This window comes from Schistocerca nitens, chromosome 7 (assembly GCF_023898315.1).
Source record: "Schistocerca nitens isolate TAMUIC-IGC-003100 chromosome 7, iqSchNite1.1, whole genome shotgun sequence".
NCBI classification, from domain to species: Eukaryota; Metazoa; Arthropoda; class Insecta; order Orthoptera; family Acrididae; genus Schistocerca; species Schistocerca nitens.
In genome coordinates, this window is record NC_064620.1 from 323,847,832 (window position 1) to 323,874,159 (window position 26,328).

The window sequence follows — 26,328 nt, forward strand, 5'->3', positions numbered from 1 at the left end:
ACGAGCAGCCGTTATCCTGGATGACGGCGTTTGTGAAGACGACCATCGACCTGGTGCAGCAAAAACGTGATTCATCCGACGAGCTGACATGTTCCGAGTGATTCTCGGTTCAGGCTCAATGATCCAGAGCCCACTATGATCCCAGCTGACGATGTCGTTGATCCAACACGTGAATACACAGGGGTCGTCTACCACAGAGTCCTTTTTTCAACAACGTGCTCTACTCGGAGAACATGTGCGTCCACCGGCATTGTTCTTTTTCGCCTGAGGTGCCACAGATCACCATCTGTCCTACTTTACAGGGCAAACAGGGCAAACAAGCCTCTTAACTCCACGTTCTGTGCAGAGTTGTGGACGTCCAACCACTTGGCGCCTAGTGGTACTTTCACTGCTCTTCTAGCACTTTCCGTTGATGCTCACGACAGTAGCACGTGGACATTCGACCAGCTTCGCTGTTTTCGAGATACTCGTTCACAGTCTCTGCGTAATAATAATCTTCCCTTTGGCAAAGTCTCAGTGGATTTCTCTATTTTCAGCGCATATCCTCGCTAGGACAATCCCCCATTCATCTCCACTCGGCTTTCACACTTTTCTTACTGCGTCATATGCCCGCAACGCCACCAGGAGACATCCGACCTTCAGTGGGCAGTGAGTGTATAAGCATCCATTCCTCTGTCACATTCTAGAAATATACATACGACACACCTGTCAAATATCCGCAAGGAAAGCGACCGTGGGATAAGCCAGCCAGCTATGCCATCCAAAATTCAGGTTTTTCTGACGCCCAGTTCTCTACCTACCATCCTCCAATGCTGCTGGAGCTCCGACTTAAGTAACGTCGACGCCGACTGAAGGTTAAATTCCAACTCGCCTTCCTTTCTCATTATATAGCAATGTAGTCCTTGTCCACCATTCCCCATCCCAACGAGTACTGGTACACGACATTGCAGGTGTCCTTCATTGGCGCAAGCTATGTGATGTGTGCCCTTCACATTCCTGCACTAACAAACGCGCCGACGCATTTCTCTCGAGAAGAAGTCAGAAGCGAACCTCAGACTCTCTGGGAAGCAGACGTAGTCAGTATAGCGTTCCGTTACGTAATTTTGTGGACTGTTGATACTTCCGCTGGAACGCACTAACAGCAGAAGGGACTAAATTTTCTACTACTCCGAAATGAAATGAGTTGTCCTCGAACACACCGTTTTTTGGCCGCCCATATGAGCTAGCCTTCTTTCGATCAGGCATATTCCGCTTCCAGAGCGAAGGGATATTTTGTTCGTATGCAGATGAAGGGTCGGACTTTCCCTGATCCTTATAAACGGTGGTGATCGGAGCCAACAAGATTGATATTAAGAGCAAGTTTTTCACCATGACGGTTGATGATTCCAGCATCCGTTGCAGAGGTAGTTCTCGAAGTCCTCCAAGAGAAAGAAGACCCTAGAGAAGCGTCGTGAGCAGTAGCAGGAAATAGCCAGTGATAAAACCTACGTGCTGCACTTTATTGTGATTGGCTGGAAGGTCTGTATGTTAAAGACACTCTAAGACAGAGAAAAACTGACCACGAATGAATTATCACAATGGGACGGATATCGGTAGGTGTGATGTTCATGTATAGAAAAAGAAATGATTACATTTTCAGAAAAACTGAATGGTTTATTCAAGAGAAGGAGCTTCACGAGTCAATAAAGCGTTGGTTCAACTCTGCCATTATGCAAACAGTTATTAGGCTTGGTATTGAGTAGTGGTTTTGTTGATGTCCTCCTGCGGGATGTCGTGCCAAATTCCTCTAATTGGCGCTTTAGATCGCCAAACTCACGAGCAGGCTGGCGACCTCGCTGGCCTAGACAGGGTTTAGCAAGCACAAAGATAAACAGTAGAAGCTCTCGCTGTGTGTGGGCGGGCATTATCTTGCTGAAACGTAAGCCCAGCATGGCTTGCCATATACGGCAACAAAAGGAGATATAGAACAGAGTCGCCGTAGCGCGCTGTGCTGTAAGGGCGCCGCGGATGAAATCCGAAGGGATCCTCTTATGAAAAGAAATGACTGTTGGGCCATATGGTGGGGGACAGTCAAGCTGATACCTAAACGTTTTCTAGGGCGTCTCCAGAAACGTCTTCGTTGGTCATCCAGGCCTAGTAGGAAGCGGGACGCTTCACTCCAGACAGTTCCATTGCTATCAATTACAGTCATGTTCAGGATGGTGGGATACCAACGTGACTGTCGCCCAGCATACGGCCCGACAACGAGGAGCGATACCATTTCTTTTCATAGCAGGACCCCCATTGGTTGCCATCCGCGGCGCCCTTACAACACAGCAGTACGTAGACGATATTCTACGCCCCATTTTGTTGTCCTTCGTGGCAAGCCACCCTGAGCTTGCTTACGTTTCAGCAAATTAATGCACGCAAGCATACGGCGAGAGTTTCATTTGCTTGTCTTCATGGTCGCCGAATCCTACCTTTGTCAACAAGGTCGCCGGACGTCTCTCCAATACAGAGCGTTTGGAGCATTACAGGCATAGCCCTCCAACCAGGTCGCGGTTCTGACAATCCAACGCGCCAGTTGGACAAAATTTGGCACGTTATTGTTCAACTCTGTCATTCAATGCTAAGCCGAATAAAAACTTGTATAAGTGCCAAAGATGGACCGACGCGTTATTGACTTGCTCAATTTGTGAAGCTCTTTTTCTTGAATAACTTAACCAATTTTTCTGAAATTGTAATCATCTGTTAGTTTGTACATATACATCTCCCGATTTGCGTTCCTTTCGGTTAAATCCTTCGTGGTGCGCCAGACAATGTTCATTCAGTATTTGAGATAAAGATCACTTTGTGGCCTGCAAACAAACTCTACACATAATTTTAAAACCTTACGAAACTCTTTCTCGCTGACATTCTCCGCAAAATGACGAAAGAAAAGAACATTATCTCTTACTATATTTTCGTTGTTCATGCAGTGAAACTGTTGCATCATACATTACTTCTATACTACTAACTTTATTCACAACCCATTTCGCAGAGAGTATTAACAAATGTCACTGAAAGTACACGCAAAAATATTTCATTGTAGGACACGTAGTTAATCAGATACGACATCATAAACATTGATCTGCGTGAAAACGAAAGAGCAGAGTGAAACTTGCTACAGATACAGGTGAAATGTGTGTACAGACATGTGTGGAGTGTGTTAAATACACGTGACACGTACATATGCGGACAATCCAGCGGGTAAAAAGCTCCTCCTAAGCCAATGGATCGACTTCAACTAAACTTTGTACATAATACTTACTATCTGAAATGAATTACTGTGGTATAAGAACCAGAAACCACATATTGCTGTGGGGGCGATAACGTGGATAGAAGAAGGGGGTCAGTAGATAGACAGACAGAGGGCGAAGAAGGAGATGGACAGAGAAGGAAAAGGGGAGGATGACAGAGAGTGGAGGAGGTGGAGATGGACAGAGAAAGGAGAGAGGAGAACATGGACAGAGAGAGGGGGAGGGGAGGGGGAGGAGGAGTAGGAAGAGGAGGAGGAGATGGACAGAGACAATGGGAAGGAGGAGAAATGCTAATAGAAGATAGGAATAAATATATACCGGCAACGCCCTTATTCAGTTAATAACTGAATAAATCACGATCGCCAGATTAATATCAGCCAACAACTCCTGCGAACAGTGACAGCGCACAGTAATCGAAATAGAAATGCTCTGAATCACTGGTTCGATATTATTTGCAGCACTCTACAGCAATAAACCAGAAATGCAAAATAGATGAGATGGCTACACAAACTCTACCACTCACTATGGTCATACAAAATAGTTTATGAACAGAAGACTTATGGTAACACGGGCATACCATATTATCAGTGATTACTGCAAAATAGTATATCTATATTTTAAAAGTTGGTTTAGATTAGAAATATCTCTTGAATGTGTAGTAGAATATAAAAGTTTGTGGGAGCACTTACTTTAGATAATGTGCTTATTGCTAGTCAATCAAATTTCATTGAAGAGTATCTTGTTTAAGCTTTCTGCGTTTGTATACAGTGAAGGTTAGACTGTTACTGCATTTTTATATAACAACAGACTTAAGAGGCCCCCATGTTTTAGTTAACTTTCATATAATGATAGCTTGGTTACATTCTTTGTGGCTGTGTATGGTAAAAGTGTGGTCAAAAGGTGCAGTGGTAATCCATGACAGATTCTGGGTCCCCGTATGATAAAACTGTACTGGTCATCGGTCAACTGATGCTCATTAAAGAACAAAGTTTACATCAGTAACATCTAATAACAATGAGACTCCATTTGGAATACTTTTAACAGACTACAGGTTTACTGGTTAAGTATAACTCCACATAACAAAATACTGGTAGCAGTGCACTGTTTCCAACACAACAGAGAGTAACAACACTAGTGAACAGCCATTTTGCATCTGGGATGTGATACATCAACTAGTATATATTTTAGTGTGTAGAATCCGAATATACCTTTCAAAGTGTTCTAACACGAAACATTTTTAAGTTTTTAAGGGTTTATTTTTCGTATTCAGTATTTCGCTTTTTTTTTTTTTCTGAATTGATGTTCAGCTGTTTGTCTTTGATTTGCAGAGGAGAGCTAGAAGATCTACAAATCGTCAGCAATTGGTAATTCCACACTGTATGCAGGACATATGAAAAGGAAATATACTTAGACTTCAAAATGAACGTAATAACTGTAAATCTAAGGAACGCAGGCAATGACAGGCGTAAATACTACCGAGCCAATATTAAGTTCTGGTTGCAATATATTGACACGATTTATTTACAGACGACTGGAAAAAACAAGTAGAAGTCCACTTTTGGGAAGATCAGTTTTTATTCCGAAGATATGTGATGTAGGAACACGCGAGGCAATACTGACCATTCGACTTATCTTAGAAGATAGGTTGAAAAAAGGCAAACCTACGTTTATAGTATTAGTGGATTTAGAGAAAGTTTTGACAGTATTGACCGTAATACATTCTTTGACATTGTGAAGATCCCAGAAATAAAATAATTGCAGCGTAAGGTTGTTTACAAATTGTACAGAAACAATACCGCTGTTATTGGTTGAGAAGGGAGTGAGACAGGGTTGTAACCTACCCCAGACTTTATTCAATCGGTACATAGAGCAAGCGCTAAAGGAAACCAAAGAAAGTTGCAGTAGAAATTAAAGTTCAAGGAGAAGAATTAAAAGTCTGAGAGTTGCCGATGGCTTAATTATTGTGTCGAAGACAACACAAGACTTGGAAGATTAGTTGAGTAGAATGTGTAGTACTTTGAAAAGATGTTATACGATGAACATTAACAAAATGAAAACAAGGCTAATGCAATGTACTCTAATTAAATCAGACAATGCTGAGGGAATTAGATTAGGAAATGAGACACTAAAGTTAGTGGAGGAGTTTGCTATTTGGGTAGCAAAATAACTGAAGATGGCCGAATTAGAGAAAATATAAAAATCAGACTAGTTGCAGCAAGAGAAGTATTTCTGAAAAAGAGGAATTTGTTGAGATCTAGTATAATTTTAAGGGTTAGAAAAAGTAATGGATTATCTTAATCCGTTCTTCTATGTTTGTGATGTGAGCCGAGTGTTTTTCATGTGTGTTGCTGTGGTTGAATTTGTGAACTGATTACGTGTGTGACAATTGAATTCTTTGCACCTAGCACGAAACGTAGGCAGGAAGTGCGTCTTCTTGTTTACAGTGTTTCACTACGAAGCCTCCATCATGTCCATTAACATTGTATTATAACTATAACCTCTCAGGATTACTGTTGTTTTTACTCTTTCTTTAGTCTTTCGAATTTCATTCCCTAATATGAGATAGTGGACGCCTGGAGCAACTGCGGTTCCCATGCTCTTTTTGTTATCTCCAGCGAAAGTCTTGCGTCACTCGGAGCCCTTATGCAAGCATCATGCTGACTGGTCCATTCGTTAGCTTAAGAGCCAGATCTTTATACTTGACATGAGCCAACGCGAAGACAAAAACTGCCTTGTGCGAGGCATTCGACCCCCTTACTTGATAGCTGAATCAAGATTGACATGTAACTTAAACAGCTAATTATTTCGATCTCGTTCGAAGTTCTTTTTAACCTGCAATTGGACACGGCCCTGGCTGTGCGAAAGTTGCCCTGCCTGACACCGAACAAGAACGAATTCGGCGTTCGCCTGCAGACAAACGGTATCGACACTTGTATGTAGGGAATTACGAAAAAACATAGTAATAATGAAGAGGAGATAAAATAATAACCGTCTAATGTTTTGAACACACAGATTAGATAAGCAGATGCTGATCAAATGTTGTGTGGAAGCTGTTTCTGTTTCTCTCTGACTGATCGATTTACTACAGCGTTACGCTTCGGAAACGAGATTTCCATGTCTCGTGCCGTCTCATAGGCAATTATTTTTAATAAACTCTTAATACCGTCAATCGACATCTATGAATAAACTGCTTGTACGAGTATTCTCGACGACCCGTTTCCTAGGGATTCCTCTACAACAGCATATCACTATTCTGAGAAAGTCTCCGGCATTTTCAGAAAGAAGCGACTGAAATTCTGTAGTTTCATTACGTGGTAGATAAATTTTACACTGACCGGAAGATTTAACTATCTTCCTCTTTCAATAAAAGTTGAGGATAAATGGTTGCACATAACTGAAAGATTTCGGAAATAGTTGAAGCGTGCAGCGTTAGACTGTAGATCGAACAGTCCACGGATGTACTTCCGGTTCAAAGTGTCCAACGGGCCCTACGCACACAATGAACCGACAGTACACCCGTGGACTGTCCGAGCAACAAATACGTCTAGAGAAACTGAAGAATCATTGTTTTCCTGTGATTTGGCGATTGTCAGTCATTTTCCCTAAAACCAATAGAACCTAAAACAAAACAAAAAAAACTCCTCCCGAACAGGCCATGAAGGCCCAACGGTACTGACCGGCCGCCGTGTCATTCTCACCTCATAGGCGTCAATGGATGCGGATCTGGAGGGGCATGTGGTCAGCACACCGCTCGCCCGGCCGTATGTCAGTTTTCGAGACAGGAGCCGCTACTTCTCAATCAAGTATCTCTTCTGTTTTGCCTCACAAGGGCTGAGTGCACCCCGCTTGCCAACAGCACTCGGCAGACCGGATGGTCACTCATCCAAGTGCTATCCCAGCCCGACAGCGCTTAACTTCGGTGATCTGACGGGAACCGGTGTTACCACTGCGAAAAGCCCGTTGGCAAACTAGAACCTAAGGCGGCGAAAAAAGACAGTGAAGGATACTTCAGCGAGAAGGTGAAGAGATTTTGTGAAAAGAAGTATGTTAGTTTGCAAGTTATGTTTAACTTTTTGATTACTGTGTACAATATTTAAAAAATTAACAATCCTGGCGCTAATGTGCCATGTCGATTGACAGGGTTCTGGAAGTCCTAAATCTCTGTGGTATTGTGTTACATGATTATCTTTATTGTTATTTCATTCACCACGTCCCATGAAGGGCTGTCAGCGGGGCAATTTCGCCCTCTTCAGCCGAAAACTTTAGTACATACATTAAGACGTTGAAACGTCGCATGTGAAGCGTTCCATTGACCCTATTGAGCTACCTTCGGTCTTCCTATACTTCGTAGCACCTCAATTTGTTGGTGCATCTGTGCTCTGGATTCTGGAGAGAAGGATGAACAGTTGAGTGTTTCATTAGGTAGCCCAGCGGCGCTTTAATATTCATGTATCGTATTTTCTCAACTTATAATTTACATTTCACACATCTATAAGCGTTGAAAGGAGTCTACTGGGGCACATTTGTACGTGGCATCCGAATATGATTTTATAAACGATGTATGTCTTTGACAGGCTTTATATCGCTGCCTGTGTAACACCGAAGACCCAGAGATACTGCTTTAGGTCTGGAATTATAATAGAGCTGGAGTAAGAGAGCGCTTGGCGCACAGTTGAAGGTGGCTGTCGGTGAGGGAAAGACGATGGAGTAGGCAGTTTTTGTGGTGTGCTGTGTGAAGCCACCAAGTGTTAGATTAATGTAGGTGTGTCAATATTGTTGAACATGGAAGCAAGGTAAAAATGTTAAATAATTATGATTTTTGTTTTAGGAGCGCGTTGTATAGATGAGTTGGCTGATAATTTGTAATTGTTGAATAATTCCAGAATGTACGTAAACTGATTTGATAAAAAAGACTAGTCAGATACTTCACTTTTGTAATGTTTCTATGATTTATTAAGAGAGATACATGTAATTTGATGATTTGCATGTTAGATTGGTGAGGTTAGATAATAATTGCTCTTTAAATTGTTCAAATTGTCAAATGTGTGTGAAATCTAATGGGACTTAACCGCTAAAGTCATCAGTCCCTAAGCTTACACTCTACTTAACCTAAATTATCCTAACTACAAACACACACACCCATGCCCGAGGGAGATCTCGAACCTCCGCCGGGACCAGCCGCAAAGTCCATGACTGCAGCGCCGCTCGGCTAATCCCGCGCGGCTGCTGTTTAAATCTTATTGTTTGTGAATCAATTGTAAGTAACGTAACTTCAATTGTCAGATGTTTTTGAAAAGAAACTTAAATTGCAATTTTTGCCAAAAACCGCAATCAGTACCGCCTGCCTGTCCAGGTCACAAGTTTTTCAAAGAAGTTAGATTTTTCATAAATGTTTTCATTTATCAGCTAAAACAATTTTATGTGCATTTCATAGTATTACAGCCAGCATTGCCTATCGCTGAGCCAGTTAGCATATTTATTTACTTTTTATGACAGACCAGAATATATAGCGTTCCTCCGTTGCTGCTGCATAGGTAAGGCAATTTAATTTATTTGTTATGTGCACAGTTCTCATTTCTGAACAGGGCCAGAGGATTTAGTGCCTAAGGGGCTGAATGTATTTTGCAGTGACTTTACTTCTCTATTGGTGTTGGGAGTTGCATTGCCCCAACAGTTCGTATAAAGGTTTTGCTAACAATAACACAGAGTAAGCACACCACTTGCATTTACAGTACGCTACACGATAAATCGAGTTCGATATCCATTCCGCAGTTGTCAGTCAGTCATTAAAAAATTTATTTAAAAAAAGTTATTTGTTATGTGCACAGGTCATTCAACATAATTATTTTTAAAGAACATTACAGTGTATGTTCATTATATATCGATACTACATTTCTATGTCCCCTGCAATAATTCTGTGTCCACTTTCCTTATCTCATGTGCTGCAGCGTGTGTGTGTGTGTGTACTTTGGCACACGGGCACGGGGTGTTTGAGTGGTAGTGGCAGTCTACGCTTTTGTGTAGAGCTGAGGTAGCGCTCTGCTTGGCCAAAGAGACGTGACAGGACACTGGTCAGCAGCTGTTGTGTAAGTTGGTACAGGTAGCCGGAATGTGTTTCCTATGGCCATTTCCGCTGCTACCTGTGGATCTCGGGCCGGTAGCGTGAAGTGGGACTGTTCACTTGGTCTTCGACCAGCATCAGTAATGCGAGTTTGGAGTTTGGAAGTCGGAATGTGTAATATTTTTGCTTTAGTTGAGATGATAATGCTTCCTTCACGTCTAGCCATGGTAAATCATAGCATAAAATTATTTTCAGTTGGGGAGTGCGATCAAGTGTATTAACGTTTCATTTAGTTAACTCAGTTGTTTGTCCTTCCACAGCTTAACTATGGGAAAGGGCCGGGAGCAATTTATATCTCATTTCAGTTAGTGCGAGTACCCTACGTCTGAATACGTCGTATATTTTCTGTGAGTTCGTATTAGAATTATTTTTGTTCAGTACGATTTGATTTCATTTCACGAGTTTCATGTGTTTTGTAAGGTGTGAACTGGTGCATCTCTTCCGCTGAAGTGCATATTGTGATGCTGGATTGCTTTTACATATCACCACAAAATGGCTCTGAGCACTATGGGACTTAACAGCTGAGGTCATCAGTCCCCCAGAACTTAGAACTACTTAAACCTAACTAACCTAAGGACGTCACACACATCCATGCCCGAGGCAGGATTCGAACCTGCGACCGTAGCGGTCGTACGGTTCCAGACTGAAGCGCCTAGAACCGCTCGGCCACCAAGACCGGCGATGTCACCACAAATCATCTTGATTACGTAATAGAATGTTTCTCTTTTGACTCCATTATGTTCGCAAAACATGTCTGGTTGTTCCAGTAACTGAGGAAAGAGTCTATAGTATTCACCACATTCTTCTCGATATACATCGATATAGATGGTCTACTCCGCAAGCTACTACTAGTAATTCCCTTTCCAGCTCTACAAGCAAAACCAGCGAGGGAAAGACGACTCTCTATATGCTTCCGTATCTTCGTGGTCATTACGCGAAATGGAAGTTACTGTCAGTACAACCGTCCTGCACTCAGCTTTAAATCCCTGTTCTCCATATTTTCTCAATAGTATGTCACGAAAGAGCGTTGTCTTCCCTCCAGGGATTCCCATTTGAGTTCATGAAGAATCTCCGTAACGGTAGCATGCTGATCGAACATACCAGTAGCATATCTAGCGGCCTGTCTCTGAATTACTTCTGTGTGTTCATTTAATTTGTGCTGATGGGGATCCCAAATACTCAAGCGTTCCTGAGGAGCAGGTAGTATTAGTGTTCGATACGCGGTCTCCTTCATATATGAGCTACACTTTTATAAAATTCTCCCAATAAATCGGTGTCGGCCATTCGCCTTCGCTACTACCGTCCTTACATGTTCATTCCATTTCATACACGTTGAGAGGTGGCATGAGCCCCCTCTCATATTTCTATCTTACTCTGAGTAATTCGATGTACCTCTTTAATTGCATGCGGTGAAAAGTTGCTATTCCTTCACATCCAGGCTTCCCATGCAGCATCTCTTGTCACCCAGGTGGTCCGGTGACATGCGGGTTGTGCTGATCTTGAAAGGGTTAAGCCGACGGGTGTGAGCGAGTCGAGTGGATGCTTTCCAGAGGCCGACATTGTCATAAGAGCGGGGGCGCCACGCCCCAGGGGCCTGATGGAGCGGCTGGGCTAGAGATTCCGTTACTTCGCAGAAACTTACTGAAAACACTTTCTGGAGGGCTACCAGCGAGGCGTGGGAATGACTTGTGTTCCCAGGCAGTCTTGGCGGGCAAATTCCCGCGTTTTCCGCAAAATCATAACTGTGATTGGCTTGCACAGGGGATAGCTCCGTGACGTAGCAAAATCGGTGCAGAAATTGGCGCCAAGTATATCCATTGGAGGAATAGTCATGCGTCGGCAATAGAGTGAAATTTTCCGCCGGTTTTCGAGTTGCTGATTGGAACGTTTAACCACGGCCACTGTCGTGGAGGCGGGAATGTTCTGTGTTCGGTTTTCGCCTTTCGGTCGCAGTAGGTTACAAGACTGAGCTCTCGGTGCTCTGGACAGTCTGCCTTCCATTGGCTGTCTAATATACTTTCATTTAATTGTAACTGTTTGACGAAGTTGCTGAAGTTTCGACTTCAACCTAACTTTCCGAGTACAGCTGGCAATTGAGCGTTCTGCGTACAAGCGGCCTATGTTGTCCGTCTTCAGCAGTTTTGGCTAAAGTTGACTGTATCGGAGTTACTGTGTGACTTCTCTTGTTAAAATCACTCACTGTACCGTCAGTGATTGTGTAGCGAGCCTTCTTCGTCTCCCTCAGAGGCGTATTTGTATTGATAGGAAGGCTTTAGTCTGGAACAACCACACCAGGATAATTTGTTTCGGGCTATACTCGCGACATTATCATCACCACGACGGGACGTCGAAGCAATCAGCCATCGCTTCCGGTACGCCAGATCGTGTCCTTGCAGTTAAGAAGACAGCTTGGTAATGTACGTCCGCAGCACCGGCAAATCAGGGGAATTTGCTAGGCAATAATCAGAGCTCAGCAGAGCGCATCTATTCGTCTTTTCTAACTTTGTTCTGTCTTGGGTGTTCATTGTTTGAGTTATCACTACTGTAGCAGCAATTAATGTTGGGTTGGCTGGGTGTGTCTCTGAAGATTTGAGCTGCAAGGAATTGGCTCCACATACCATTTGGTCATAAATGTCACAATATAGTTTATGGACAACTTCACCTTCACAGCATTTACACTCCTGGAAATTGAAATAAGAACACCGTGAATTCATTGTCCCAGGAAGGGGAAACTTTATTGACACTTTCCTGGGGTCAGATACATCACATGATCACACTGACAGAACCACAGGCACATAGACACAGGCAACAGAGCATGCACAATGTCGGCACTAGTACAGTGTATATCCACCTTTCGCAGCAATGCAGCTGCTATTCTCCCATGGAGACGATCGTAGAGATGCTGATTGTAGTCCTGTGGAACGGCTTGCCATGCCATTTCCACCTGGCGCCTCAGTTGGACCAGCGTTCGTGCTGGACGTGTAGACCGCGTGAGACGACGCTTCATCCAGTCCCAAACATGCTCAATGGGGGACAGATCCGGAGATCTTGCTGGCCAGGGTAGTTGACTTACACCTTCTAGAGCACGTTGGGTGGCACGGGATACATGCGGACGTGCATTGTCCTGTTGGAACAGCAAGTTCCCTTGCCGGTCTAGGAATGGTAGAACGATGAGTTCGATGACGGTTTGGATGTACCGTGCACTATTCAGTGTCCCCTCGACGATCACCAGTGGTGTACGGCCAGTGTAGGAGATCGCTCCCCACACCATGATGCCGGGTGTTGGCCCTGTGTGCCTCGGTCGTATGCAGTCCTGATTGTGGCGCTCACCTGCACGGCGCCAAACACGCATACGACCATCATTGGCACCAAGGCAGAAGCGACTCTCATCGCTGAAGACGACACGTCTCCATTCGTCCCTCCATTCACGCCTGTCGCGACACCACTAGAGGCGGGCTGCACGATGTTGGGGCGTGAGCGGAAGACGGCCTAACGGTGTGCGGGACCGTAGCCCAGCTTCATGGAGACGGTTGCGAATGGTCCTCGCCGATACCCCAGGAGCAACAGTGTCCCTAATTTGCTGGGAAGTGGCGGTGCGGTCCCCTACGGCACTGCGTAGGATCCTACGGTCTTGGCGTGCATCCGTGCGTCGCTGCGGTCCGGTCCCAGGTCGACGGGCACGTGCACCTTCCGCCGACCACTGGCGACAACATCGATGTACTGTGGAGACCTCACGCCCCACGTGTTGAGCAATTCGGCGGTACGTCCACCCGGCCTCCCGCATGCCCACTATACGCCCTCGCTCAAAGTCCGTCAACTGCACATACGGTTCACGTCCACGCTGTCGCGGCATGCTACCAGTGTTAAAGACTGCGATGGAGTTCCGTATGCCACGGCAAACTGGCTGACACTGACGGCGGCGGTGCACAAAAGCTGCGCAGCTAGCGCCATTCGACGGCCAACACCGCGGTTCCTGGTGTGTCCGCTGTGCCGTGCGTGTGATCATTGCTTGTACAGCCCTCTCGCAGTGTCCGGAGCAAGTATGGTGGGTCTGACGCACCGGTGTCAATGTGTTCTTTTTTCCATTTCCAGGAGTGTATTTGAGTATCCAATTTGATGTATTGTAAATGTTTCATGTGTTTTGTTTATTACTTTGAGTTTAGTCATAATAAGTCAAATTGTTATTTTGGACAGAAGTTTCGTTCTGTTAATCGGTAGAGCAACCCTTTCATTTCTCACTACATTAATGAAACTTTCCTTTATTTAATTAATTTCTATCCAATTAAATTACTGCAGGTACCAAACTTTTTTCTACTCCACTTGCAGGGTCGATTACAGTCAGTTCGCGTTTCTTCTTAATCTATGTGCAGCAGCAAAAGTCGGAGTTAGAAAAGGGGGGCTTAGAGCATCATTTCCATATGAAGATTCTAGATGAATTTAGTGTTAAATACACTGCTAGCCCCGGCACCTCGCAGCCTAATTATTTGATCGATCTGACTGATTCAAGCGCCACACTCCTAACGCTGTGTTCGAATATTGCCGGATTGTTGTTCCTACTCATTCACATTAACTTAAATTTTTCTGCATTTATAGCACGCTATCATGTATCACACCAACTAATCTTGCGTAAATCACCTCGTATGTTACATAGTCATTCAACGACACCACCTTCCCGTAGACCACATCGTCATCAGAAAACAGCTGCAGGTTGCTGCTCACCGTGTTCGTCCCTCAATCCTGATGATTGACTGGATCTAAGGACCATCTCTGAATTATCGTGGTGTCGCTGCCTTAAATCTCTGTGCTGTACTATTACATTCTGTCGTTATCTAAGTTCCTGTATTTTTCTATGCATGTGGTCACTGTACTTAATTTACACACGGTCCAGTCACATCAATGTGACCACCGCCCATGTTCGACGTCAACGTGGAATAACCACTCACTGACGGCATGTGGTAGCACTGGCAAGGGAGGGTATACAAAGCATGTGCGAAAATAGTCCAGTCGTTCTCGTAAAGCGGAAACGAAGCGATTTATCCGACGTCCAAAAAGGAGTGATCATTGGCTTTCGGGGCAAGGGTGAAAGCCTTTCCGAAACGACTATGTTTGTACATTGTTAGTGTGTAGCCATGGTTAAAGTATACCGCCCATGACAAAACTGCACTATCCAAACCCGGCACGCCAGCCCGGTTAGTCGTTCGGTGTAACGCACGGCTTTCCGAATTGGGAAGGAACGCCTGGTGCCCGGCAATAATCCGCCCGGCGGACTTGTGTCGAGGTCCGGTGAGCCGGCCAGTCTGTGGACGGTTTTTAGCCGGTTTTCTATCTGCCTCGGCGAATGCGGGCTGGTTCCCCTTATTCCGCCTCAGCTACACTATGTCGGCGATTGCTGCGCAAACAATTTCTCCACACACGCGTACACCACCATTACTCTACCACGCAAACATAGGGGTTACACTCGTCTGGAGTAAGACGTTCCCTGGGGGGGTCCACTGGGGGCCTAAACGAACAATAACCCTCAAAGATTCGGTGCGGGGCGGCAGAGGGGTGAAGTGGATTGCGGTAGTCGTCGTGAGGTTGTGGACCAAAGCGGTCGGATGGAGCCTCTAGGGCCCCGGTTAACATACAATACAATACAATACAATACAAACCCGGCACCGAGGCTACTGTGGTGCATCACGAACCATAGATGACATGTACGATACTGCAGTGCATGTCCAAAGGAACACTGCATCTTAATCACAATAACACAGACTCTGCAATATCTTATTTATCTGCCGATACCGGGCAAGCAACTTTCAAGTACAACGTCTGACCTGTACGGAAATAGACATGGTGGATGTACGAGAACAGGTCGGAGACGCATGTTTGACGACATATGGAAGTTTTGGTCTGGCTGTGGGTCAAGCACGAATAGCCAAATGGTAAGGCGACCGCTCGCGATAAGCGGGAAATTCGGATTCGAATCCCAGTCCGGCACAAATTTTCATTTTCTTCTATTCGCAATTGCAAATTCATTTAATCTATAGATGAGGTGGGTGAACTACGGCTGCGGAGATGTATACGGGCGAACAGAAGTGCAACTGTTGAGCAATTGGCCGCCCAGCTGAATCAAGGGGCTACCAGCAGTGTCTCCTCAACGACAGTTCAGCGAACATTGCTGCACGTGAGCCTCTGCAGCAGACACCTGGTCCAGGCACCAATGCTAAGTGCTCTTCATCGGCGACGAATTTGTACACCATTACCGCAGCTGGGCGTCCACTGATTAGAGACAGATGGCCTTTTTAGATGAATCACGTTTTACACTCCATCGGACAGATGATCATTGGCGTGTACGGGGTGAAATATGTGAAAGCAAACAGCTTGGGACCAGGAGAGGGTGTTAGCATCTGGGTTATGTTTTCAAGGAATTCCCTGAGTTATTTCGTCATTGTGAAAGGCACAATGGATCAAGACACGTATGCATCTATTCTTGGGGACTATGTCCATCCCTAGATGCAACTCGTTTTTCCTCGGCACGATGGCATTTACCAGCAGAACAATGCAACGTGTCACACAGCTTGCAGTGTACATGCGTGGTTCGAAGAGCAACGCGTTGACGTTACCGCACTTCCCGCCGGCCGCGGTGACGGAGCAGTTCTAGGCGCTTCAGTGCGGAACCGCGCGACTGCTACGGTCGCAGGTTCGAACCCTGCCTCGGGCATGTATGTGTGTGATGTTCTTAGGTTAGTTAGGTTTAAGTAGTTGTAAGTTCTAGGGGACTGATGACCTCAGATGTTAAGTCCCATAGTGCTCAGAGCCATTTGAACCATTTTGAACCACACTTCCTCGCCACCAAACTACCCAGATTTGAAACCGATCGAGATCTGTGGGACCATCTCGATCGGGCTGTTCGCACCATGGATCTTCAACCGAGAAACCTAGTGCATATGGCCATAGCATTGGAGTCGGCATGGCTCCACATCTCTGTCCGTACCTTCCAGAATCTCAGTGACTCTCGTTCTGCGCGTCTCGCGCTACAAAAGATGGTTATTCAGGCTTTTGACAGGTGGTCACAGTGTGCCTGCACAGTGTATATTTGGTCGGTTGAACATGCCTATTACAGCCATAGTCCGGAACAGATCTGCCTTCTGTATCCGTTGATACACGTTTTCGATCTAGTGGTAGGCCTACTACTTCTACAGTAAAGCCAAAAGCTGTTTAACAAAGATTTGTGGTTTTAGTTAATAATAATTTTTCTTGGATACAGCGGAACTAATGTTATATAGCTAAGCAGACTTTAAGGTCTGCTGACGTCTTTACAGTACCGAATTAAGGGCAATTTCTTCTCGCCATTGCAATTACGTGTTAATTGACAGACTGCGTCTACTGATCTCAAATCGTTAGGGATGAAATATGATAGCTTTGTACAATTTTTTGTACAATACTTCTGAGTGTGGCGTGCTGTTGCTTAGTGAACGAGGTAGAGCAGTGTTTAACACAATGAAAAGGAGTGAAGGAAGGAAGGAAGGAAGGTGGACGAGTACTTTTATGTACCATCGACGACGAGGTCATTAGAGATGGTGTAAGGAAAAAGCCCAGGTCATTTTCCAGTCATGAAACTCGGCATTCGTCTTGAATTATTTAGAAAAATACGGAAAACCTAAATCGGGGAACGACGGGGCATTTTAACTTATCTGCGAGATAATGTCCGTGGCGTAAGCATGTCTGGTACATCAGAAGCTTCGCTCGGATATGGAGAAATTATGAGTGCGACGATTTCACGAATGAATGCGGTGTACTCTTAAGTGGATGTATCAAGAAATCCAGCTGCGAATACTAATCAGTTTAGTCCGTACTAAACGCTAGACGTCTTAAGCCAATCCGCAACGTGTTATCAAAACCGTAATTACACGTCCGCTGCATGCAAGCAAGAGCGCGAGAGTAATTGAATTACAAGCAGGCACGTTAAACGGATAATGATACACCGAACTTTCAAAAGCTGCGGGGAACTGAAGATCTATTTGAGCGGTTCCCACTGAGGAGCACAGTTGCTGATTTCGAGAAACTGGAAGCTGTAGTTGGACAGTTGCTGATTCGGTTGGCATGAAATTACAGCAAGTCTTCCATTAAGAGCTATAAATTTTAGAGAAAAAAATTCTCACATATTCTCCAGTACGATTACCGACACAGAGCGAAAGAAGGGAAGGAATATTAGGGTCTTAATGTCCAGACGCTGGCGAGGTTGTTCGAGATGGAGCACTAAGTCGCATTCGGAAAGAATGCAGTTACTTGGTAGGCCAAATCATTTCCATCTTCTTCTAATGAGCGTTCTTTGTCGTTTTCGTCGTCGTCGTGGTTGTTGTTTGTTGTTGTTATGATAGAGGTAGAGGTAGAGGTGGTGGTGGTGGTGGTGGTGGTACGAAGGCTGGTTTTATGCAACTCACCAAGCTAGTCTGTCCTGTGCAAGCCTCTTCGTCTCAACGTAGCTACTGCAGTTGACATCCATTTGGAACTGCTTACTGTATTCATCCGCTTGTCTCCCTCTACAATTTTTACCCCTCTCCCCACACCACCTACTCTTCCTTCCATCATTAAACGCGAGTATCAGTGAAGCCTGAGGACGTGTTTTATCAGCTGGCCCCTTCTGTAAATAATGTTATGCAATACATCTCTTCTCTCCCCAATTCGATTCGGATCTTTTCATTAATAATCCTGTTTACTGATTTAATCCTCAGCGTTCTTCTTAGTGCCACATTACAAAAGCTTGTATTCTTTGCTTGGCTGAACTCTCCACCGTCCACCTTTCTCTTCCACACAATTCTACATTCCACCCAAAGGCCTTCAGAAGACATAGCCTAACGTTTAGTTAGTTCGTATAATAATTGATTGGCTCTCCCTCTATAGCTCGTGGAAAGTAGCGGTCTGAAATGTATGTCGATGTATGTGTGAAGATATAGTACTGCGTACTACCACCACATGCTGCCGCTCCTTCCCATACATAGCGCACTGCAGCAAAATTTGTGCCGCATTGCCAGTACTGAGTAACATCGACGGTGCGCGGTGTGGTTTCTCTGGAGGGAAGAAGTGACTGCTTCAGGCATCCTGAAGGGGTTAGTAACTATATGTGCAGAAGCATCATCAGCCACAGATTTGTGTTTCGTTGCGTATCAGAGTTCAAGACGGTAGTGGCTGTGCTCAAAAACGCAAAAGCACTGGGCGTCCAGCAACAACACGCAGACCAAATAATGCCCAATGTGTTAATGGCTTGATAATCTGGCACAATCGAATCTCGTTTGATGAAACAGAGGATGCAACAAGTCTATCACAGGAAACCATCCAATCATCGTCCATGAGGATCTGAAGCTTAAGAACGTGTGTGCACAATGGGTGCCACATTCCCTCACCATGGTGCAGGAACATAAGATTTGAAGATTGAATTGATTTGGGGGGGAAGAGACCAAACAACGAGGTTATCGGTCTCATCGGATTGGGGAAGGATGGGGGAGGAAGTCGGCCGTGCCCTGTTAAAGGAACCATCCCGGCATTTGCCTGAAGCGATTTAGGGAAATCACGGAAAAATTAAATCAGGATGGCCGGACGCGGGATTAAACCATCGTCCTCCCAAATGCGAGCCCAGTGTGTTAACCACTGTGCCACCTCTCTCGGTCAGGAACATAAGCGTTTGGAGAAAGGCCAGCAGTTGGTACAAGAGTACTGTGCACATCCAGCGGACTTCTTTGAGCGTCTGGTCATCGTCAAGGCGTCATGATTCTGCCATCAGACCCCAGACAAGATATGCCAGTGTATGGAGTGGATGGGTACTGGGAGTCTTCATCCCAAGAAGCCACAGCCGGACTATTCGTGCAGAAACAAATGGCACCTATGATCTGGAATTAGGAATGGAAGCAGCTGGTGTATTGGCTTCCTCACAATTAGGCCCTCAACAGTGATCGGTACTGCAGTTCACTGCAGCAACTCCGCCGACGCATTCAAACATGCCGCCATACTTCCATATTCTCTAGATCTGGCTCCTAGCGTCTACGTCCTCCTCCACGCAATGAAAAAGGTTATGCTGAATAAGAGGTTCACCAACAACGACGAACTGCACGCAGTTTTTCATCGGTAGCGTGGTCACTACTATGGGGTGCTTCCACCCTTCGCCTTTATGACGACTTGAACTCATTTGCAATCACTTTCAACGAGATGTCTAAATGTGTGAGGAGGAATGGCATTACATTCTTCTTCAAGAGCCGAGACCAGAGAACGTAGGCCGCGCGGGATTAGCCGAGCGGTCTAGGGCGCTGCAGTCGTGGACTGTGCGGCTGGTCCCGGCTGAGGTTCGAGTCCTCCTCGAGCATGGGTGTGTGCATTTGTCCTCAGGATACTTTAGTTTAAGTAGTGTGTAAGCTTAGGGACTGATGACCTTAGCAGTTAAGTCCCATAAGATTTCACACACATTACCATTACCAGAGAACTTAGCCATTTTAGGCGCTGAGGTCTGATACGAAGTCGACTTTCAACCTCACTTCAGAGGTGTTCCATTGAATTCAGATCAGGACTCTGACCACACCACAGCATTTCAAGGATGCTGATCTCCAGAAACGATTGCCTCGCTGATGCTGAATATTTGATAGGGTGTATTGTTATGATGGTAGAATAAATCATCGTCTCCGAACTGTTCCAGTTCTCTTCGCAGCACACAATGCTGTAAAGTGTGTTCAAATACTTCCACATTTAGCTTTTTGTTAAGTGCATAAGGGGACCACACCCAAACCAACAAAAACACGCCTATACCGTACCACCACCTGGTCTCTACGCCAGTGACGGCACTACAGATGATCGCAGGTAACTTTCTCCAGGCATACAGCAAACTCATACCCTTCCACAGGATCGTCACAGAGTGCAGGGTGATTCACCACTCCAAGTCACACGTTTCGGTCATCCACCGTCCAGCGACATTGTACTTTACGTCACCTAATGCATAACTTAGCCTTGGGTACAGAAATTGAAAATTATATGCTAAAACGTAGAAACTGTGTTTGAGAAAACCTGTTAACTAAGACTGTTACTTATTAGCATTACTATATAGTTTGCACAATTAAGCGGTATTGTGAACTTTTATGTTTCTACAAGAATACAGCGTCTCAATATATTTGTTGCAAAGTGAAAGCAAGTGTTCTGTGCCCTAATTACAGTGCCTCCCACGGATTCTGATGTAGAATGGAATTTGATATTCTTTTTTTGAATATGAACATTAACTATGTAAATCACTTACTATGTATATGATACCAATTACTCTAAACTGAATCTGACCCTGTAAATGAAATTGAATGTAATTAATAGCTATCAACAGTACACAGAATAGCTTCGTTATCAAACAATCACAACACACTAGCTAATTCTCGCGTATTAAAACTGTGCCCTGTTAGGGAAAAGCATCTATCGAATTATGTGAAAATTTTACAAGTAAGTACACTTCCTTAATTCCATCTCACAAAGGTCTTTACGCTTTACAATTGTTTCTCTTTAATAACACAGACGTAAAACACGGTAACATGAAACTATGATCTTTTCTTGGCATTGTCATACACAATGAGAATTGATTTAGACAATATTTAAATTACAAATTTACTCTTTGCTTTTCCGGTAACGTACTTTTAACTAAATATGGAGGGTTGTGAATAGGAATTAAGATTCTGAACGCATGACTGATAATTCGCCCTGGATACTGTAATGTGTCAACCACCCCCTACGTATTCAGAACAATGTATCTTCGCCTCACGCAGGTAGCAGCAGGTTCTAACGATAGCCGAGCACCCGGTGCGCCAGAGAGATGTCAGTGTTGGGACTCCGGCCAAGTAAGTTGTTGGCTGCTAAGCGAGCAGGGCGGATTTCGGCAGAACGGTGACCACGTTTACTATTGTTTAACGGCTGTGTGTGTCATCCAACGCCGTGGGCCTCACCTCCTGCAAATACGTAAATAGCGTTAATCGAGTGATTTGTTGATGTGTTTAAGTGTTCATTGGTGCTCCGTGCTTACGCGACAACCGCGCCGGATACCCACAGTTTGGACTGCAGTGAGGATTGTGCATTCAATGCCACATGAAGAATATTGGCTTCTGACGACATTAATAGGCGAAATGTGGTGAGTTAACCCTTATTACCTTGTCAAAAATGTTCAAATGTGTGTGAAATCTTATGGGACTTAACTGCTAAGGTCATCAGTCCCTAAGCTTACACACTACTTAACGTAAATTATCCTAAGGACAAACACACACACCCATGCCCGAGGGAGGATTCGAACCTCCGCCGGGACCAGCCGTACAGTCCATGACTGCAGCGCCTAAGACCGCTCGGCTAATACCTCGCGGCCTTCCTTGACAAACGAAGGAAGTAACTACCTCATTCGTGCTGTTTAAACATTAACAACAAGTATGTACCGATTATTGCTACCTGACATTCTAATTGGCTTTGTTGGATTTGACACGAAACAACTCCCGCGATAATATTAAACGATCAGCCTTTATCAGTTGCACACGGTCAAACTATTATGAACTGTTACGCTATAGCGCCGGCCGAAGTGGCCGCGCGGTTCTGGCGCTGCAGTCTGGAACCGCGAGACCGCTACGGTCGCAGGTTCGAATCCTGCCTCGGGCATGGATGTGTGTGATGTCCTTAGGTTAGTTAGGTTTAACTAGTTCTAAGTTCTAGGGGACTAATGACCTCAGCAGTTGAGTCCCATAGTGCTCAGAGCCATTTTTTTGTTAGGCTATAATACACTAACCAATAATGGTGGGTTTATAAGTGATTGTTTCAATACCAAAACATAGATATTGTTGAACAAAATGGAATCTTTACATTACAATAATTACTCGGCTAACGCTTGCAGCAAATAAGTATTTTCAAATATCTCTACGAAACCATCTCATAATCATCTTCTTTCCCAGTTACATCGGAGAGTATCTCAAATAAAATGCATCCTCTATTCAGCACCTCCGCCATCAAAGCTGCTCACTCACTGACCAAACAATTCTCTACAACTCTCTCTCTCTCTCTCTCTCTCTCTCTCTCTCTCTCTCTCTCTCTCTCTCTCTCTCTCTCTTTTTTGTCGACTACTTCTAAAGTAACCTCAGGCAGCCGATGAGTGACATATCACTCATATGTTCAGACATCCAAAGACGCTGAAACTGCCACAGATTCCTAACAAAGGTAGCATCTCTCAGGATATATAAATGTTTTCAAATGTGTGCCTTATGATGGGCTACTGTCCCATTGGTCCCATTATTTTTAATTCTCACCGCACAGGCACTGTGCCATCTGGACTGCTGGTAGCACTTTGGATGTCACTAGTGATTCCTTCAGCTGTTGCCAAAAGATTTCTAAAACCACCCTTCGACAAGCTTGAGGGCCCGCGTCTGACATTAGGTGAGGTCTGGCTGTTTTTGGTTAGGCTGTGATTGCCCCTTCGCGTTTCCGCTTCACAATCACATCGTCAACAGTCGACTTGGACAGCCTTAGAAGGGTTGAAACGTCGCTGGCGTATGTGTTACACTGATGACTTCCAATGACCAGTTCACGTTCGAGCTGATTGAGTTTCCCTTTCCGACCGATTCTGCTGTTTCTGCGTATCCTCTCCGCCTCTTCTTATACTGGCGGGTCGTCCTCTCGTGACATGTAGTGGCCAATTCCTCGTAGGAGTATCGGGATACATTTGATGAGATAGTATAAAGAAGTGCTTGGTGACGGTGCCTGTGACGTAGATGCTGTTAGACTACCTACACTCTGTGTGCACCACCCTCCCCTTGGGTTCATTCCGCCCGCGGCGTCTCGGTCCTGGCGGCACCCTCTCAGCAGCCGGCGGGGTGCGGCCAGCTCTGACCCTGACCCGGCAGACCTCGGCGCCGCTGGGGTAGGTCAGGGTCCGTCCGCCTCCACTTCCGGCCGACCCTTCTCTTCTCGTTGCCGCTGCCGCTGCAGCTGCCGGTCACCGGGACGGCACGCCCACGCTCGGAAAACTGCAGCAGAGTTATCGTCGTCAAATTCGTGAAATGGAAACGTGATAGCGCTAAGCCTGAACCCCCCCCCCCCCTAATCCCCCCCCCCCGCCACCTGGTGCAAAACGATCGCTGTGGAAATCACTGGTGGCCCCGAAGCCATCAGTCCCGGTTACTAGAACACTCGGTAGGCACCAAGCGCATATGCACGACGAGCAGTGAAATCACCACTGGCCCTCCCACCTCACCGCACCGCATAGAAGCTTAAGCCTGTTTCACACCAACGGTTTTGTGGTCAAAATTGGCTGTTCGTGTGTTTGCCTGTAATTCATCCGGCAACCACTTCGCGAATGGAACACTAGCACCAATGATCAATCGACGGTGCCTAGTGCGGAGTTTTAAAACGTTGACTATGTTGCAAATCGCGTATTCGCACGAGTAGGGAACTGTGACGTAGTCTGTTAACATTGCGAGGCCCACAATAAGTACTGGCCCCGTAACGAACTTATGACCTCACATCAGTTGATCAGTTGCCTTACCTGACATAAAGGGGCGATGTAAAATTTTCCGTTTCAGGGCATTCCTGCAGCGTATATGCAACGTAACAGGACTCTGACGAGGGTATACAAGCACTGACATGTAGTGTGGTAATCGAGCCTTTCCGAGTTTCGTGCGATAAATGCAGAAACGTGAACTGAGGCGATGTAACCACCAAATACCTCCAAACAGGGAGAACATGCTATTATTCTTTTCTTGGCTACCGAAGGACAAACATCGGTAGACATCTATCGGAGAATGAATAATGTGTATGGAGCAATATGCTTGTCGAAAACCACGGTTGTGGAATGGTGCGCCAAGTTATGTGCTGGTCGCGGTTCGACACAAGGCGCTAGACTCACCCATTGAAGTGGGAGGTACCTGAGCGTCCGCCCTATAGTCCTGACTCTCCCCATTTGATCATCACGCCTTCGGTTCCTAAAAAAGGGCCTTGAAGCCTCAACGACTCTTGTCGGACGATGATGTGGAGGACTTCTTCACGCAGCTGGGCACAGTGCTTTACCAAACCGGTATCTTGAACTTGGTGCGTCGGAGGGATGATTGCCTCATTACCACAATGGTTCTGGACTGTAAGGCCTTCGAACGGAAAATTTTTGATTGTCCCTTATAAATGGTGAACTCCTCGCTAAGTCCAGGGCAAGGCGGGAAATCAGTATGTCAATGAAAATGTAACCACTAACGTTCTTAACTTTATCATGTGTTATCGAAAGACTGTGTTTAAACTGCGGCTAAGAAGTGTTATCTTGATGTGAAATAGGAACTCGCTCCCCACCGACGACGCTTGCAGCAGCTCCTAAGAACTGTAATGTCACGTGCTTTGACCCACGCCAAAGGTCCAGTGTATCTCATTGGCCCCGTTAACATCAAAACGTGATTCATTCTCATCAAGTTCACTCCTATTGTGGTAACGGAATTGGTGCTTTTATGTCTTTCGTTGTTTGCTTTGTTTCCATGTCGGCCCTCGTAGCCGAGTGGTTCACGTGATACGCCCTCGTGTGGGGGGATACGGGTTCGATTTTCGGTACTGCCAGGCATTTTCCTTGATGTGGTGCTGAACCTAGATGCACTCTGTCTCGTAACGGCGACTGAGGAGCTACCTGATTGATAGATAGTGGATCGACGTCCGAACATCGAAAACGGCTGGGAGTGCGGTGTGCTGAACCCATTCCCCTCCACACCGCATCCGATGGTGAAATCTGAGGATGACAATCACTTGATCTTCAGGATCTAATCGGGAGGTGAACTTAATTTTGGTTTCATGGCACATTGCAAAGGTTACACAAGGGCTTCGTAATTTTTCTTATTAGTGACCTCCCGCAAAAGAAACTTATTTGAAAGCAAAAATGTATTTAACTTTTATAGTACCTACATCAAAAAGGCCTACACTATGCATAAATAAAAACGTAAATAGATAAAAAATTTATAAATAAAAACGTAAATAGATAAAAGATTTTTAGTGGAAGTTGTTTGGATAGTGAAATAATCAGATATATTTACTGGGAAAAATAATTTTCATTGTTATTTGGTACTTAGAAAGGAAGCGGGACACAAAGAATGGAGTAAAAATCTGCCTTTTTATGTGTTGTTTTACGTGTTTCTAAGTATACATTTTCTCGAGCAGAGGAATGTAGATGTTTCGAAATGTTTGGATGAAATGTTTCCTCTTGTTTTACTTCTCAGGAGTGTGGAGAACTTGCCGTAATACCTTTGTCAAGAATATCCACTGTGAATTTTACTTTGGTCATTAATAAATTCTATCATTGTTGCTAGTTCCTACATCCTGCTACTATATTTCGATTTTCTCCATAAGAGATTGCTCCCTCATAATCTCACTTTCACCGTCGAAGTGTGAAACTGCACAGCAGACAGAGTACACAATATACGAAGTTTTTTTTTTCTTTCTTTCGGTGACGTGTTAAAGAAAGTGAGAACATTCGTTGAGTATTGTGCAGTAATACTGACCATCTGAGAGCGATATTGACGGTTTGAGCCATATAGCGAAAGAGATCACAGAGGTTTAACAACACTGGCGGTCTCTCAATATACTGCGCTAAAAATTTTACTGTGTGAGAGTGTAATACATGGCAGTTCCTGCCGCAGAAAACGGATGTAAAGAATTTGCTGAAGTGCATTTAGGGGAGTAGTTTTATTTTATATTCAATACTTATTCAGTAATTACCTGCAGAAACATTCGACAGTAGTGGTTAATTGCAGGGAAATAACACTGCAACTGCTTGTTTCTTCGTCTCAGAAACTTGGATCATTTATTGCAGAAATACGTAACAACACTACCTGCCAATCCTCTGTGATAATGTACCTTACTCTTTTCATCTTTATACATCGCTACCAGCATTATGGAAAATGAAATCTGCCAAGTACATGAACAGTATCTTTT

General features: G+C 44.9%; 1 protein-coding gene and 1 pseudogene across 1 annotated transcript in view; both read right to left on the minus strand.

The window, feature by feature from the left end:
• The window catches only part of LOC126195601 (probable basic-leucine zipper transcription factor K), a 778,093-nt gene that overhangs the window by 483,863 nt on the left and 267,902 nt on the right, over positions 1-26,328 (minus strand). The window lies entirely within an intron of this gene.
• LOC126196014 (5S ribosomal RNA) lies at positions 7,126-7,243 on the minus strand (annotated as a pseudogene).